Here is an 18,000-nt window from a genome sequence, read left to right as displayed (position 1 = left end):
GGTCAAGGAGGTGGGATGAGGTTAGTAGGTAGTGGGGGGTGCGGCTAGGGTGGGAGGAAGGGATGGGTGAGAGGAAGAACCGATTAGGGAGGCAGAGACAGGTTGGACTGGTTTTGGGATGCAGTGGGTGGGGGGGAAGAGCTGGGCTGGTTGTGTGGTGCAGTGGGGGGAGGGGACGAACTGGGCTGGTTGAGGGATGCAGTAGGGGAAGGGGAGATTTTGAAACTGGTGAAGTCCACATTGATACCATATGGCTGCAGGGTTCCCAGGCGGAATATGAGTTGCTGTTCCTGCAACCTTCGGGTGGCATCATTGTGGCAGTGCAGGAGGCCCATGATGGACATGTCATCAAGAGAATGGGAGGGGGAGTGGAAATGGTTTGCGACTGGGAGGTGCAGTTGTTTGTTGCGAACTGAGCGGAGGTGTTCTGCAAAGCGGTCCCCAAGCCTCCGCTTGGTTTCCCCAATGTAGAGGAAGCCGCACCGGGTACAGTGGATGCAGTATACCACATTGGCAGATGTGCAGGTGAACCTCTGCTTGATGTGGAATGTCATCTTGGGGCCTGGGATGGGGGTGAGGGAGGAGGTGTGGGGACAAGTGTAGCATTTCCTGCGGTTGCAGGGGAAGGTGCCGGGTGTGGTGGGGTTGGAGGGCAGTGTGGAGCGAACAAGGGAGTCACGGAGAGAGTGGTCTCTCCGGAAAGCAGACAGGGGAGGGGATGGAAAAATGTCTTGGGTGGTGGGGTCGGATTGTAAATGGCGGAAGTGTCGGAGGATAATGCGTTGTATCCGGAGGTTGGTAGGGTGGTGTGTGAGAACGAGGGGGATCCTCTTGGGGCGGTTGTGGCGGGGGCGGGGTGTGAGGGATGTGTCGCGGGAAATGCGGGAGACACGGTCAAGGGCGTTCTCGATCACCGTGGGGGGAATGTTGCACCCGCATGGGCCCCAGCTATGCCTGCCTCTTTGTAGGTTACGTGGAACAGTCCCTCTTCCGCACCTACACAGGCCCCAAACCCCACCTCTTCCTCCGGTACATTGATGACTGTATCGGCGCCGCCTCTTGCTCCCCAGAGGAGCTCGAACAGTTCATCCACTTCACCAACACCTTCCACCCCAACCTTCAGTTCACCTGGGCCATCTCCAGCACATCCCTCACCTTCCTGGACCTCTCAGTCTCCATCTCAGGCAACCAGCTTGTAACTGATGTCCATTTCAAGCCCACCGACTCCCACAGCTACCTAGAATACACCTCCTCCCACCCACCCTCCTGCAAAAATTCCATCCCCTATTCCCAATCCCTCCGCCTCCGCCGCATCTGCTCCCACGACAAGACATTCCACTCCCGCACATCCCAGATGTCCAAGTTCTTTGAGGGCCGCAACTTTCCCCCCACGGTGATCGAGAACGCCCTTGACCGCGTCTCCCGCATTTCCCGCGACACATCCCTCACACCCCGCCCCCGCCACAACCGCCCCAAGAGGATCCCCCTCGTTCTCACACACCACCCTACCAACCTCCGGATACAACGCATTATCCTCCGACACTTCCGCCATTTACAATCCGACCCCACCACCCAAGACATTTTTCCATCCCCTCCCCTGTCTGCTTTCCGGAGAGACCACTCTCTCCGTGACTCCCTTGTTCGCTCCACACTGCCCTCCAACCCCACCACACCCGGCACCTTCCCCTGCAACCGCAGGAAATGCTACACTTGTCCCCACACCTCCTCCCTCACCCCCATCCCAGGCCCCAAGATGACATTCCACATCAAGCAGAGGTTCACCTGCACATCTGCCAATGTGGTATACTGCATCCACTGTACCCGGTGCGGCTTCCTCTACATTGGGGAAACCAAGCGGAGGCTTGGGGACCGCTTTGCAGAACACCTCCGCTCAGTTCGCAACAAACAACTGCACCTCCCAGTCGCAAACCATTTCCACTCCCCCTCCCATTCTCTTGATGACATGTCCATCATGGGCCTCCTGCACTGCCACAATGATGCCACCCGAAGGTTGCAGGAACAGCAACTCATATTCCGCCTGGGAACCCTGCAGCCATATGGTATCAATGTGGACTTCGCCAGTTTCAAAATCTCCCCTTCCCCTACTGCATCCCTCAACCAGCCCAGTTCATCCCCTCCCCCCACTGCACCACACAACCAGCCCAGCTCTTCCCCCCCACCCACTGCATCCCAAAACCAGTCCAACCTGTCTCTGCCTCCCTAATCGGTTCTTCCTCTCACCCATCCCTTCCTCCCACCCCTAGCCGCACCCCCCACTACCTACTAACCTCATCCCACCTCCTTGACCTGTCCGTCTTCCCTGGACTGACCTATCCCCTCCCTACCTCCCCACCTACACTCTCTCCGCCTATCTTCTTTACTCTCCATCTTCGGTCCGCCTCCCCCTCTCTCCCTATTTATTCCAGTTCCCTCCCCCCATCCCCCTCTCTGATGAAGGGTCTAGGCCCGAAACGTCAGCTTTTGTGCTCCTGAGATGCTGCTTGGCCTGCTGTGTTCATCCAGCCTCACATTTTATTATCTTGGAATCTCCAGCATCTGCAGTTCCCATTATCTCTAGATAAAACATATATTGCTTTAATATAACCATATTTTGGAAATAACATGCACAAGTAGACATACTACACAATTCAAATTGTATATTTACCTCCAACTTCTATAAACGTGAAACCTGACTCCATGTTTTCATGAACTTTTGCCAAAAGATGGTATATAATTGAAGACAAGGGAATATCTAACCATAAAGCCCTGGGCTACACCTAAGAGGACCAGGTGGAGATGGGAGGAGAATCACTGGACATGAAGCAATATATACAGTGTAACAACACTGGTGTTGGTGTAGCATGGATTAAAAATAGCTTCAAGACAGTAAATAGTGAATCATATTCACCTTATGTTTCATATTGTAGGATGAGATAGTGATGTGCCTCAAGGGTCAATAATTTTTGTCACATGTGTAAATGACTTTGATATTGGAATGCAAGAGTAAAATTACAACTTGTGGTGAAGGTAACATCCAAGGAGGTGTGATGAGCTGTGAGAATGCTAACCATTTGTCTACAACAGAACACAGATATGCTAGCAAAATGGACAGATATGTGGCAATTATAACATTATACGTGCAAGTGTGATACAGTATGTCCCTATTTCGTCTGCCAGTCAAAACAAACTTAATGGCACAGTTCTAAAAAAGATATAAGGAAAGGGAAACTTGCAAGTGTTTGCATGCAAGGCAGCATATTCAAACAGTATGATACAAGAGAAAGATTCAAAATATTGGGCTTCATAAGTAGATCTATTGCATATAAAAGCAGAGGGATTATGTTGAACCTTTTTAATGTTCTTTCCAGGCCCCAGCTGAAGTACTACAATCAGTTCTAGTGAATACATTTTAGGAAGGATGTTAGGTTCCTTGAAAGAATGCAGGTCAGATTAGTTCCAGGAATGGCAATGAAGGTTTTTAATTCGAAGCTTAGGTGATAGCAGCTCGGGTTGTTCTCTTTTGAAGAAGGATGTTGACAGGAGATTTGATAGATATCTGCAAGATTATGACAGGTTTAGATATTGAAGGCAAAGAAATGCTGTATTTGTTGGCTATTCATAAAAGCCCATGGAACATAAGATTTCAAGTTTTTGGCAAGAGATCCGAGGAAGAATTTCTTTTAATAATAAATAATAATAAACTGGAACTGGCTGCACACTTTAATAGTGGAATTAGCTATTTCAAATGAAAATTGGATGGCCATTTGAGGGGAATAAAATTGCACAGTTCAGAGGTCAGAGCAGGGTAATAGCAATGACTGGCTTGCTGTCGACAAAGCCAGTATGGACCCAGTCTGCTGAATGGCCTGCATCTCTGCCAAGATGAATCTGAATGCAAATTTCCTTTATGAGGCTAAATGTGGGATTGGTGTGTTAGGTGTTCACCAACTCACCACCTGCACTGCCAAGAAATTCAGTTAATCCCACACCAAATCAGCTTGTTAAGAGATGACAAGTTCAGACCTTTGTAAATCTTGCCAGTGGCATCCCTGGGTCCTGAGGACCATCAGTCTGACCTACTCCTTAGGGGATCCAAAGGCACAAAGGTAGGTCATTTTCTTTCACTCCTGTAGGTGGGGATTATAGGGAGAGGGATTCAGATGCAAGGGTGTATGGGTACTTTCAGAGGCCACCCCTTTGTCACATATTCTTGTCTCCAATTGCCCACAAATTGAGGAAATTTCTGCCCCCACCCCTCCCCAACAAGCCATGTGTGTCACCCTTGTTCCCCAATCAAGAAGCGTGCCACTTTTTATGTCTGCTGGGAAGGCAATTAATTGAGGAGATAATGTTGAGGCCTTTAAGTGATCATTGAAGATTGATTAGTTCAGTTGGCTGTCTGGTTTGCAACATAGAATAATACCAACAGCACATGTTCAATTCTTGCACTGCCTGAGGTTACCATGAAGGTCCCACTTGCTCAACATCACCTGAGTGGTGACCCTCAGGTTAGACTCACCATCAACCACCCTCTCCAATGAGCGAACAATTCTCTGGAACTATGGCAACTTCACTCTTTAATTGGTAGCAGATTGTTGAAGTCCCAATGGACCTTCTCAGACAGGAAGTTATTGGTGGGGTGGTGAGAAGGGACTCTGGTGTCTCCAGAGCTACTCCAAATCCAATTTATCAATTATTACTCCTTCTTGACATATCCGGTGATGTTGACTCAATAGTTGTAAAATCAGACATTAATATCACAAAGTGAATTATGAAACAGAAAGGACACAATGTCAGCATTGGTTCTCCCAATCCTTTTTGCTGGAAATGCCTAGAGAAATGATAGAAACATTTGTTTATTTTAGCCGGGGTCTGACTGGAATACAATAATAAAACAACAGAACAAATGCACAATGTGTCAGGAGTGTGGGGTTTGTGTGATTGATGACATCAAAGGCAGGAAATAAGTCAGGAACAGCTGATATCAAGAGTGATAGTAGTAACTTTGACCATTATATCCCCTGCTGTGAACAGAACAGGAACCCAATAAGAAGGGGTTAAACACGAAATGGTGCCAGCATAGCTGTGATTTGGCACTTTCAAGAGAAGGACTGGATTGGATTTGCGCTGGTCATTGCAGAGAATGGACAGGACGAAAGTTTTGTTTTCAAAAGGGGATTGATTTTGTTAGTTTGAAAGATCCAAGGACCAGTCCACATGATGGGACAAAGGAGGTTGGTTAGCACGTCAGTGGATCATATGGTAGGCTTCATGGATGAGATGAGTTCAGTGAGAACTGCAGAAGAACTAAGGGAGGGGGGAGTGTGGAGAATGAGGATAGAAGATTGGAAAACTCAAAGTCCCTGAAAAGCTGGCATGTCCTTGAATGTGGCAAGAAACCCACAGTGAAACAGTTCGTGTCCTTTCTGTGATGCCCTGTCATCAGTGTTATCAGATGAAAAACATGAAAATGCAACAATGATTTCACAATAACTTTTGTTTTAGGTCATTCTGGTCGCATGGGCCCATGCCCTGTGCAAGGCACATTTGAACTATTTGGATTTGGTATCCAAGTTAATTATGGATTGGGTAGCTATAACAATTCAGAGATGACAGTTATATTTGGAAAAGAGAAGACAGGAATTCTTCAGGACAAGGAGAAAGGCTTCAACATTTAGCTGTGGAAAGTTAGCAACAATAAAACAGATCATTGCTGAACTAGATGATTTGTAAGACTAGCCTTTCAGAAAGTGTTCACAGATGTCACGTTTGCAGATCTGGGATGATGAATCTTGGTATTGTATTAGCAGTGGCTTCTTGCAGCAGGAAAGTGCTGGAGAAGGGAAGACTTCACGGGGACAGCAGCATTATAATGGATGAATGGCCTGAATCAGGTTTGAATGTGAAAGAGTATTTGTGTTGGAATTGTGATCAAATCTTCTGTGTTGAGGGCACAAATCCAGAAGGTGGGTATTAGTGAATTTAATTTATTTTATAATGAAATTAGATGGGATGGAAAAAAAGCCTTCCAGGTTAGCTGGTCGAGGTTTACTTGCCAACAACCATGGGGGTATCTCTAGCACAAGATTACATACTATGATCTACCCTGCATGACCGGAGATTTGACAGGCAAATTTGTATCACAAGGGTATTATTTTTCTTTGCTATTCGCACAAGCAAATCAGCAGACACATAAATGCTATCTAAATGTTTCCTTAAGCCTTCCTTTCCCCTCCTTGCAACAGTACATTCTGCAAAGTAACATAAACTCAACTGGAAACTCGATATTCCTGCCCCTTCATGCCTCAAAATTCAATCTGTCTTCTTGATCCAACCCCTGCATAGCAGATATTCACAATTTTAAAGGGGGAAAGGTGAACCAACTTGTCAAAACATTTTAGCATTAATGAACTTTACTCAGTCACATTTCTAGGAATTTGGTCAGAAGTTTGCTCTCATATATAAAAATGATAAAAATCAAATTGCAGGAACATATATATAGGTTCTGTTTGAATAAGATGCTATTCCTGATGACCATTTAACCTATTACCTGCAGGAACAAAACAAGTTCACACATTAATATTATGAAGGTCTACTGTCTCTATGTAATGGTGATATTTATCTGAATATATTATTTTGTAGATAATTTACCTGCAAAAACTTGAACAGTCTAATGGCCTGGTCTTACCAAAATGAAATTACTAAATTAATTTGAAGTCAAAATTTTAACTATAGTTCGTAATGGTATTTCAAATATGTATACTTGATTTTTTTAAAGAACTCACAAATATATGTTGGTTAAAGTTGCGCTAAATGATTTACATTTTTCTAAATGTAGATATTAGCTCTTCAAGCAGTCTTCCAATCTGATTTTTTTTAACAAAGTATTTATAATTTGCAAACCATTTGTTCATACATGCTTTCGGTTCTGTATAATTTATTATGATTAATCACATTGAAATAAATGTAAATTTGAAAATGAAGGTGAAAATAGTACTTCTTCAGCACCTGATTTTTAATGGCTTTGTCTCAAGAGGGACCAGACAATTTTACACAATTCACAAGGGTGTTTTTTTAAACGGGTCCTATCTTTTCAAAACAGTGTGATTTTTTTTATTTAGCAGAAAGGTCCAAACCCAGTTTCAAAATGTTGTGAGGTTGTGGCATACAACTGTACTCTCAGATAGCTTGATACATGTGATACAGCTAGAATATTGCTCTTATTTTTCAGTCCCATTATTAAAATTCATCATTTTTTGAGGTTTTCTTAATTTAGGAGGCTATATTTCTGAAATGAGGAGTATAATCCCTGCCATATAATTGTGCCATCACCCAACTAATGTCACATGCTATTTTCCATTTGTCATTCCTAAAACTCATAAATGAGGGTCAGAATTAATCTATTTTTCTATCATTCTAGCACCCTATTTTCATATTTTTAAAGTCTGGTGACCCAGTAAGTTGCTTCATTTATGTGAAACCAAACATGCCTGAAAGAGATAAGTATCCAAGCTGACAGACAATCAGCTGAAAAATGTTTTTAGGTAATCTTCTATGTGATGTGCCTTCTTATTTTTCAGCATATTTCGCAGCATTTCAATTACAGTCGGAGAAATTAATTTTACATTATTAGTTGACAGTTTTGAAAAGATTGTTAATTACTCGAAGCTGTGTTAACTTCTTGTAGATCTGCTTTGCTGATTTTTTTGAGTCACTTATAATTGAGGAGATGCTAATGCTATTGTTGTAAAGTAGACACGAAAAAAAAATGAAGCTGAATACTACCGGTATTAATGAACTACAAAGAGCAAATTATTGTCAAATAACAATAATTTAATGAGATTCAGAGCCCATTAAGCATTTGCTGCAGTGTCCCTGTAGGGTTAAGGCGTTATTGAGTTTTCTAATTTATAATTAGCTGACATGAAAAGTAATTTCCTACCTCTACCTCCACTGAAAAGATAGTCAAGCCATTATAAATATACCTTTATCTCTTATTCCTAGATCTTGGCAAAGAAAACAAACTGAAGGGATAAAAAAATAAGCAACGAACTGTGTTTGGAAACATCATCTGAAGTATAACCATCTGATGCCACTGTCCAGTTCAAAATCCTTGCGAAATGACAGAAATAGGTGGAGGTTATATGAGAAAATGGTGGCACAGTCATAATATCACTGGACTATTAACCCAGAGGCTCTTGGGGATGGAAGTTCAATTCCCACCATGGCAGCGTGTGCAACTTAAATTCAATTAGGAGAAACCTGGAATATAAAAACTAGTAATTGTGACCATCATTGATTGTTGTTTAGGGAAGGAAATCTACAGTCTGTACCTCATCCTGACCCAAAACAATGCAGTCAATGATAAGTGCCCTCTATAAATTGCAAGATTAGTCGACTAATCAGTTCAACGACAAATGCTGACTTTGTTAGCCACACACACACACACATAGAGACACACAACACACACAGACACACACACAACGTGAAAGAGTAGAGTACAAATGTAGAGATAATGGGAACTGCAGATACTGGAAAATCCAAGATAACAAAGTGTGAAGCTGGATGAACGCAGCAGGCCAAGCAGCATCTTAGGAGCACAAAAGCTGACGTTGCGGGCCTAGACCATTCAGAGAGGGGGATGGGGAGAGGGAACTGGAAAAAATAGGGAGAGAGGGAGAGGCGGACCGAAGATGGATAGAGGAGAAGATAGGTGGAGAGGAGAGTATAGGTGGAGAGGTGGGGAGGGGATAGGTCAATCCGGGGAGGACGGAAAGGCCAAGGAGGCGGATGAGGTTGGTAGGTGGGAAATGGAGGTGCAGCTTGAGGTTCGAGGAGGGGATAGGTGAGAGGAAGAACAGGTTGGGGAGGTGGGGACGAGCTGGGCTGGTTTAGTGATGCAGTAGGGGGAGGGGATGAGCTAGGCTGGTTTTGGGATGCAGTGGGGGAGGGAGAGATTTTGAAGTTTGTGAAGTCCACATTGATACCATTGGGCTGCAGGGTTCCCAAGCGGAATATGAGTTGCTGTTCCTGCAACCTTCGGGTGGCATCCGCTCCACACTCCTCTCCAACCCCACTACACCCAGCACCTTCCCCTGCAACCGCAGGAAGTGCTACACTTGCCCCCACACCTCCTCCCTCACCCCTATCCCAGGCCGCAAGATGACTTTCCATATTAAGCAGATGTTCACCTGCACATCTGCCAATGTAGTATACTGTATCTACTATACCCTGTGTGGCTTCCTCTACATTGGGGAAACCAAGCGGAAGCTTGGGGACCGCTTTGCAGAACACCTCCGCTCGGTTCGCAAAAAACAACTGCACCTCCCAGTCGCGAACATTTTAACTCCCCCTCCCATTCCTTAGACGACATGTCCATCCTGGGCCTCCTGCAGTGCCACAATGACGCCACCCAAAGGTTGCAGGAACAGCAACTCATATTCCGCTGGGGAACCCTGCAGCCCAATGGTATCAATGTGGACTTCACAAGCTTCAGAATTTCCCCCTCCCCCACTGCATCCCAAAACGGACCCAGCTCATCCCCTCCCCCTACTGCATCCCTAAACCAGCCCAGCTCGTCCCCACCTCCCTAACCTCTTCTTCCTCTCACCTATCCTCTCCTCCCACCTCAAGCCACACCTCCATTTCCCACCTACCAACCTCATCCCGCCTCCTTGACCTGTCCGTCCTCCCCGGACTGACCTATCCCCTCTTCACCTCCCCACCTATACTGTCCTCTCCACCTATCATCTCCTCTATCCATCTTCGGGCCGCCTCCCCCTCTCTCCCTATTTATTTCAGAACCCTCTCCCCATCCCCCTCTCTGATGAAGGTTCTAGGCCTGAAACGTCAGCTTTTGTGCTCCTGAGATGCTGCTTGGCCTGCTGTGTTCATCCAGCTACACACTTTGTTATCTCAGAGTAAGAATGTAAGCGTGCTTATGCCTGAACCACTGGACCTAACAGGACAGTTACTGTTGTATCAGAGATAATAGGAACTTGTAGATGCTGGAGAATCTGAGATAACAAGGGTGGAGCTGGATGAACACAGCAGGCCAATCAGCATCTTAGGAGCAGGTTACGTGTATTGTTCAGACTGGAAAATAGAGAACACGGGTTCAAGTTGCAACCAGTAAAAATGGAATTGTTTAACTCCTATCTAGTTGGAATTCTAGGGGGGCCTATTTGCAAGGACCAATGGATATGCCTAATGAGCTCTCTAGCAAATGCCAGCAAAGGTGAAGGAGGTAATTGTGAGCTTATCCAAGGGGATTTCAGCCTGGAATAGTAAGATAGCAAGCATGAAGGATTTGGATGGGGATTGGTGATATAGAATTTAGTACATCATGTGGTTTTTGTTGTCCTCTCGTTTTGATCTCACATTGGTTCAACTCATTTTGGCACCATTTCCTAAAGACATAACAACATAAGAAATAGCAGCAGGAGTGGGCCATGCAGTCTGTTGAACCTGTTACTCCATTTCCCACAATGTTGGCTGAAATTCTGCTTGAAATCCAATTGCCTGCCCACTCCCCACATGCCTTGATTCCCTCAGAGGATTTCTTTGAATATGCTCAACAATGAACATCCATAGACCTGTGGGGCTGAGAATTCTAAAGATTCACAACCCCGAGCAAAGAAATAACGCCTCATCTCTGACCTAAATGGTCAACACGTGACTGTGAACCCGTGTTCTCTGTTTTCCAGCCAGAGGAAACAATCTCTCCAAGTCTACCTTGTAAGGTTCCTTCAGAATCCTGAACATTACAGTGAGACTTTATTCGCCTAAATGTAAGCAAGCATAGGCACAAATTACACAGCCTTGCATTATAGGACAGCACTCTTCCCAGGAACCAATCTCACAAATTGTTATTGTATTACCTCTAGACAAAAGACAAGTACATCTAAGGATTGATGGTGACATGGTGATATCGTCACTGGATTAGTAACCCTCAGCTTTCAGGCTCTGGAGACATGTTCTGTGAAATTTGCAATCCTTAATTTCCTCAGTGGTGCAGTAGCTGTGTCTCCACCTACAGAACAGAAGGTCAGAATTCAAGCCCCACCGAGCCTGAAAGTGAATCGTAACAGGTTGATTTTAATAAAAGGATGCCCTGTCTGTAACAGCTGTCATGGTGCAATAGCAGGATGCTTACCTCTTGGCCAGAATTCCAGGTTCAAGTCCCACCTGCCCAGGGGTGTGTCTAAACAGGTTAATTAAAAATTAGCTGCACTTCCTTAGATAGGAAAAATGTTGTTGATTGCTGGCAATTAGTGAAGCAGAATAAAAACAATCTCAGTTTCAATAAATGAACTATGTTCTTAGTTCACAGTTTTCAGTGCGACTCAGGGTTGTTCACCAACACTGGAAGACTAGTCCCATTTTAATTCATCCGTTAGTTTCAATTGTAAATAACCAGTTTAAAGGTTATGAGAATATGCACTGAACACGCCAGAATTTATTTAGCAACATTGTCAATAGAAACATAAATAATTCCCATAACCTTCTAAGTAATTACATTATAGCCATAAATTTATCATTGTTTAGTTTTGCATTTTTAAAAAATCAGTTTGCTACACTTAACTAATTAAATGAGTCTGTAGACTGTGACTAATCCGACTTGTCTGTATTACAAAATGATGGAGTGCTCCCTGTGTGAGACATGAAGCTGTTTCTTATTTTCTGGGAGACACAGCGAATCATCCTTGCCATTACAATCTACTTCCGCCCTTAGTGTCGTGTTTCCACGTGATCCTGTGATTTGCTTTGTTAGTGCGAATTAAGATCAGTAACTTCTAAATCACATTGATACCGCCTTGTTACCAGTTGGTGACTGCTGACCTGGTCCCAGTTGTTAGTCCCTCATCTGTGTGAACTCTTTTCTGAGGCTGGCCCACATCAGTGTCAGACATGGGGATCAAATGGCACAGCCCTGAAAATGTGGTATATGTACCACTTTCTCAGTGTTAAACTAAAATTGAATCATCACTACTTGTCTCTAGAAAATGAAAGATTGCAAAATGGACTGAAGAGGCTTTAAGACTATGAAAGAGTTTAATAGGGTGGAGATGAAGTTTGCATTTACATGAATGAACAGAGCTAAGGGCCATAAATATAAAATAGTACCTAACAAATTTAATAGGAAGCTTGGCTAGGATATGGAATTTGCTACTATATGGAATAGTTGAAGCCAGTAGCATAGATGCATTTAAGGGGAAGTTAGCAATCACTAAAGGAATAGAAGGAATGGAATTGTGGGAGATATAGCAGTTTGGATCGGAAATTGGCTTGCTGAAAGAAGACAGAGGGTGGTAGTTGATGGGAAATGTTCATCCTGGAGACCAGTTACTAGTGGTGTACCGCAAGGGTCGGTGTTGGGTCCACTGCTGTTTGTCATTTTTAGAAATGACCTGGATGAGGGCGTAGAAGGATGGGTTAGTAAATTTGTAGACGACACTAAGATCGGTGCAGTTGTGGATGGTGACGAAGGATGCTGTAGGTTGCAGAGAGACATAGATAAGCTGCAGAGCTGGGCTGAGAGGTGGCAAATGGAGTTTAATGCAGACAAGTGTGAGGGGATGCACTTTGGTAGGAGTAACCGGAAGGCAAAGTACAGGGCTAATGGTAAGATTCTTAGCAGTATAGATGAGCAGAGAGATCTCGGTGTCCATGTACACAGATCCTTGAAAGTTGCCACCCAGGTTGACAGGGCTGTTAAGAAGGCATACAGAGTTTTAGCTTTTATTAATAGGGGGATCGAGTTCCGGAACCAAGAGATTCTGGTGAAGCTGTACAAAACTCTGGTGCGGCCGCACTTGGAGTATTGCATACAGTTCTGGTCACCGCATTCTAAGAAGGATGTGGAAGCTTTGGAAAGGGTGCAGAGGAGATCTACTAGGATGTTGCCTGATATGGAGGGAAGGTCTTACGAGGAAAGGCTGAGGGACTTGAGGCTGTTTTCATTAGAGAGAAGAAGGTTGAGAGGTGACTTAATTGAAACATATAAAATAATGAGAGGGTTAGATAGGGTGGATAGGGAGAGCCTTTTTCCTAGGATGGTGACGGCGAGCACGAGGGGGCATAGCTTTAAATTGAGGGGTGAAAGATATAGGACAGATGTCAGAGGTAGTTTCTTTACTCAGAGAGTAGTAAGGGAATGGAACGCTTTGCCTGCAATGGTAGTAGATTCTCCAACTTTAGGGACATTTAAGTCGTCATTGGACAAGCATATGGACATACATGGAATAGTGTAGGTTAGATGGGCTTGAGATCGGAATGACAGGTCGGCACAACATCGAGGGCCGAAGGGCCTATACTGTGCTGTAATGTTCTATGTTCTATGTTATACTGACAGGATTTGATGGATAGGAGCCCATACGGTTATGGTAACAATGCAGCGATGTGGGTGCCTGTTGAGGTTTGTTTATGAAGTCGATGTCTTTGCACGTTCAGGCAACCTACTTTTCAGGTGACTCGCTGTGTGCTCTCATCCTGGTCTGCTCCCTTCTAGGACCAGAGGGAGAAATTCCACCTTGTCCTATAGAGCTCTCTCATCTCCCCTGCTGCTTCCACACTTGGCAAACTGTAACATTAAGGGAAAGAAGGTCAGTGGCCTAGTAATCCAGAAGCCTGGGTTAATGTTCTTGGGACATGGTCAGAGGAGGTTGTGTGAAGCATCAAACTAATGGGTCTGTTGGGCCGAATGGCTTGTTTCTGTCCTGTTCACTCGATGCAAACATGGTGGACAGCGCACAAACACTCATTCTATGGTGTAAGCATATGCCCGGTGCTGCCAAGGCCATCCTGAGTGATGACATGTTACTGCCTTTCTCATCACTCATCAATGTCTTCTTCAAGGCTACCAAGAACTGGAAGTTCTGTGGAAGGATCACCAGACAGGAACAATTAACTCTGATTTCTCTTCATAGATTCTGCCAGGTCTGCTCAGCCTTTCCAGCAATTTCTGTTTTTGTTTCTGATATCGAGCGCTGCAGTTCTTTCGATTTTTTTCTAAGAAATGGAAGTCACTGATGGAGCATCCATGGAATTCCTGCTTTCCTCCCCTTCCCTCACACCTATCCACATCTTAGCACTTCTGTGCTTTCACGTAGTCAAGAACTGCCGGCTGCTCAGCTGCTCTCTGCTCATATGGAAGGGTAAGTGGAAGAGTGAACATATGAGGGATAAGGACCATCACTTTCCTTTATACTTACTGCTGCCAACTCATGCCCAAGCAGTGTATGAGTTTTGGAGACTACTTTAGAGGTGAGACTGACACATGGCATGTCAGCAAGTACCCGTGGCTGTGGCCAGGCCCAAGGTCAGTTTGTGTGTGAGCTCTCAGAGGGTGAGGGTGCAGACAAACTCCACTTCAGGGGTCACTGTTAGGGTGAGTTACAGGAAAGTGTTGATCTCTAGTGCCAGCTCATAGGAACCCAGTGCACTGTGGAAGTGGTGAGTAGCTCAATGCTCCATAGTCTACTGGCTTCTATCGCAGTTACCACGATGACACAAGTTGCTGGCACCTTGATAGGTCAGTGCTGCAGTGGGTGTGGGATGCCTGGAATGAAGGCTCAAACTGTTACTATACAAACTGAGAGTTCACAGATGTGGATCTTGATGAGATCTTGCATCTATGTTAAGTGATAACAGAATTCAATTTAACTGAAATGAGGCCTTGTAACACAATTCCTCTCACTCAGTCCAATTACACATAACAGATATAACAGATTCCTTCCTCTTCATAGCCCCTCTACCCTTCATCTTCCTTCTTCTGTGGCTTATGCTGGCCCCGAAGCTGAATTTCTTCATGCATTTCCAGACCACTACACATTGGTGCTGTGGGAGCCTTACGGTTATGGTAATAATGCAGCGTTGTCAGAGCCTGTTGGGGTTTGCGTATGAAGTCGATGGCTTTGCACCATCAGGAAACCTACTTTTCAGGTGACTCCCTGTGTGCTCCCATCCTGGTCTGCTCTCCTCTAGGACAAGAGGGAGAAACTCTATCCCGTCCTATAGAGCTCCCTGATGTTTCCACACTTGGCAAACTGTAACATTTAGCGAAAGAAGTAACATAGTGGGATGGTCAGTGGCCTAGTAATCCAGAAGCCTGGTTTAATGTTCTTGGGACATGGTTTTACATATTGCTGTGGCAGCTGGTGAGTTTTGAATTAGGACATAGAACATAGAACAGTAGAGCACATGATGTTGTGCTGATCAATTATCCCACTTAGATCAATCTACCCTGCCCATGCCCTACATTTTACTATCCTATATGTGCCTATTCAAGAGTTGCTTAAAGGTCTCTAAAGTATCTGACTCCGTTACCACTGCCGGCAGCACATTCCACATGCCCACCATTCTCTGTGTGAAGAATCTATCTCTGACATCTCCCCATACCTTCCTCCAATCACCTTAAAATTATGCCCCCCTCATAATAGTCATTTCCACCCTGGGAAAATGTCTCTGACTGTCCACTCTATCTTTGCCCTCATCATCTTGTAAACCTCTATCAATCACCTCTCATCCTTCTTTGCTCCAATGAAAAATAGCCCTAGCTCCCTCAAGCTTTCCTCATAAGACCTTCCCTCTGATCTCAGCAGCATCCTGGTAAATCTCCTCTGCTCCCTCTCTAAAGCTTCCATATCTTTCCTGTAATGAGGTTACCAGAACTGAACACAATATTCCAAGTGTAGTCTAACCAGAGTTTTACAGAGCTGCAGCATAACCGCATGGCTCTTAAACTCAATTTCCATGCCAATGAAAGCCAACCCTATCAACTTGGGTCGCAACTTTGAGGGATCTATGGACTTGGGCACCAAGATCCCTCTGTTCCTCCACACTGCCAAGAATCCTGCCATTAACCCTGTATTTTGCATTCAAATTCGACCTTCCAAAATGAATCTCTTCACACTTTTCTGGGTTGAATTCTATCTGCCACTTCTTTACCCAGCTCTGCATCCTGTCAATGTCCTGTTGCAACCTATAACAGCCCTCCACACTATCCACAACTCCACCACCCTTCGTGTCATCAGCAAACTTACTAACACAGCCTTTTACTTCCCCATCCAAGTCATTTATAAAGATCACAAAGGGCAGAGATCCCAGAACAGATCCCCACGGAACACCACTGGTCTACCAAGCTCCAGGCTGAAAGCTCTCCATCTACCAACACCCCCTGTCTTCTATTGGACAGCCAATTTTGTATCCAGACAGCCAAATTTCCCTGAATCCCATACCTCCTTACTTTCTGAATGAGCCTACCATGTGGAACCTTATCAAATGCCTTGCTAAAATAAAAGGCTGGACCAATGATGATCATGTAACCATTGTCACAAAAGACATCCATTCACTGTTGTCCTTTAGGAAAGGAAATCTGCTGGCCTACATATGAAATCAGCTGACTCTAAGCCCACAGCAATGCAGTTGACTCTTAATTGCCCTCTGGGCAATAAATGCAAAGCCAACATCCCGTGAATAAGTTTATAAAAATACCGTCCATTTTCATCTCAGCTACTTCATCCTTCCAGCCTGCTGTGCTTTCAGATAACCTCATAGCTAATCGAGTGTGGTTTCAACTATATATTCCTATCCCCTCCTGCCCTTGATTCCCTTGTCCACCAAAAATCTATCTAACTCAGTCTTGAATAATTTCGATTATTCAGCCTCCACAGCTTTCTATGAGAAGAGAATTCCACAGTTTAATGGCCCTCCATGAGAAAAAGATTCCCCTCACACCAGTTTTACATTGGAAGACCTCCTTCTGGTATCTACCCTATCAAATCTCTACAGGATCCTATACCTTTCAATAAGATCCCATCTCATTCATCTAAACTCCAAGGAGTATAGGACCAATCAGTTCAATCTTTCTTCAAAAGATAAGCACTGTATCTCTAGAAGGAGTTGAGTGAAGCTTCTCTGAAATGCTTTTAACACAGTTCTATCCTATTTTGGATGATAATAAACAGGACTACACTTGGTCTCATCACTACCCTGTGTAACTGCAGCAAAGCAGTCCTACTTTTGTATTCCATTTCCCTTGCAATAAATGCCAACATTTAATTTACCTTGCTGAGCACTTGCTGTACCTGCATTTTATCTTTTTTTTGTGAGCCGTGTACCAGCATACCCATATCCTTCTGTGGCAGGGTTCCAAAAACTCATTCGTTTTCATAAAATGCTGCTTCTCCATCCTTCCTGGGTCAACTCCATCTGTCACATTTTTTGCCCAGTCACTTAACCTATCCATTTCCCTTTGTGAATTCTGTGCCTCTTCTTCACAACTTGTTTAGCTTCCTACCTTGGTGTATTCAAAACATTTAGTTAACATCACTTTGGTATTTTTACTCAAGTCATTAATAATAGATTGTAAATAGTTGAGCAAAAATCCTGCGTCAGTATATCAGTTTCAATTTGTTAACCCAAAAAAGGCACATTTATCCAAAACTGCTTCCTGTTAACTAACCAATCCTTTATCCCTGACAATGTTACTCCCTGCACTATTTGGTCTGGTTTAGCAACGTTTGATGTGGCACCTTCTTAGTCACATTTGAAAATCTAGATCACCACATCGACAGGTTCCCCATAGCACAGTGCTTGTTACTTTCAAAGAACTCTTATGAATTACAAAAAAATGATTTCCTTTCACAAAACCATGATGACTCTGCCTAATCCTGTAATGATTTTCTAACTATCCTGCTACAACCTCCTCAGTAATGAGTTCTAGTAATTTCTATATTACAGACGTTAGGCTAGTTGGCCTACAAGGCCCTATGTTCTGTCTCCCTCCTTTCTTGAATGAAGGTGTTACAATTGTTATTTTCCAATACACTACAGTCCTTCCTGAATCAGTGGAATTTTTGAAGATTTTGACCCATGTCTCTATTATCCCCACAGCCACTTCTTTTAAGTCCATAGGATGCAGACCATCCAATCTTCAAGATATATCAGCCTACTATTAGGCTCTTACTAAACTAGCAGGTCCAATGCTTTCTCTAGCAC

This window comes from Stegostoma tigrinum, chromosome 10, assembly GCF_030684315.1.
Source record: "Stegostoma tigrinum isolate sSteTig4 chromosome 10, sSteTig4.hap1, whole genome shotgun sequence".
In the NCBI taxonomy this organism is placed as follows: Eukaryota; Metazoa; Chordata; class Chondrichthyes; order Orectolobiformes; family Stegostomatidae; genus Stegostoma; species Stegostoma tigrinum.
This window is presented reverse-complemented; position numbering follows the sequence as displayed.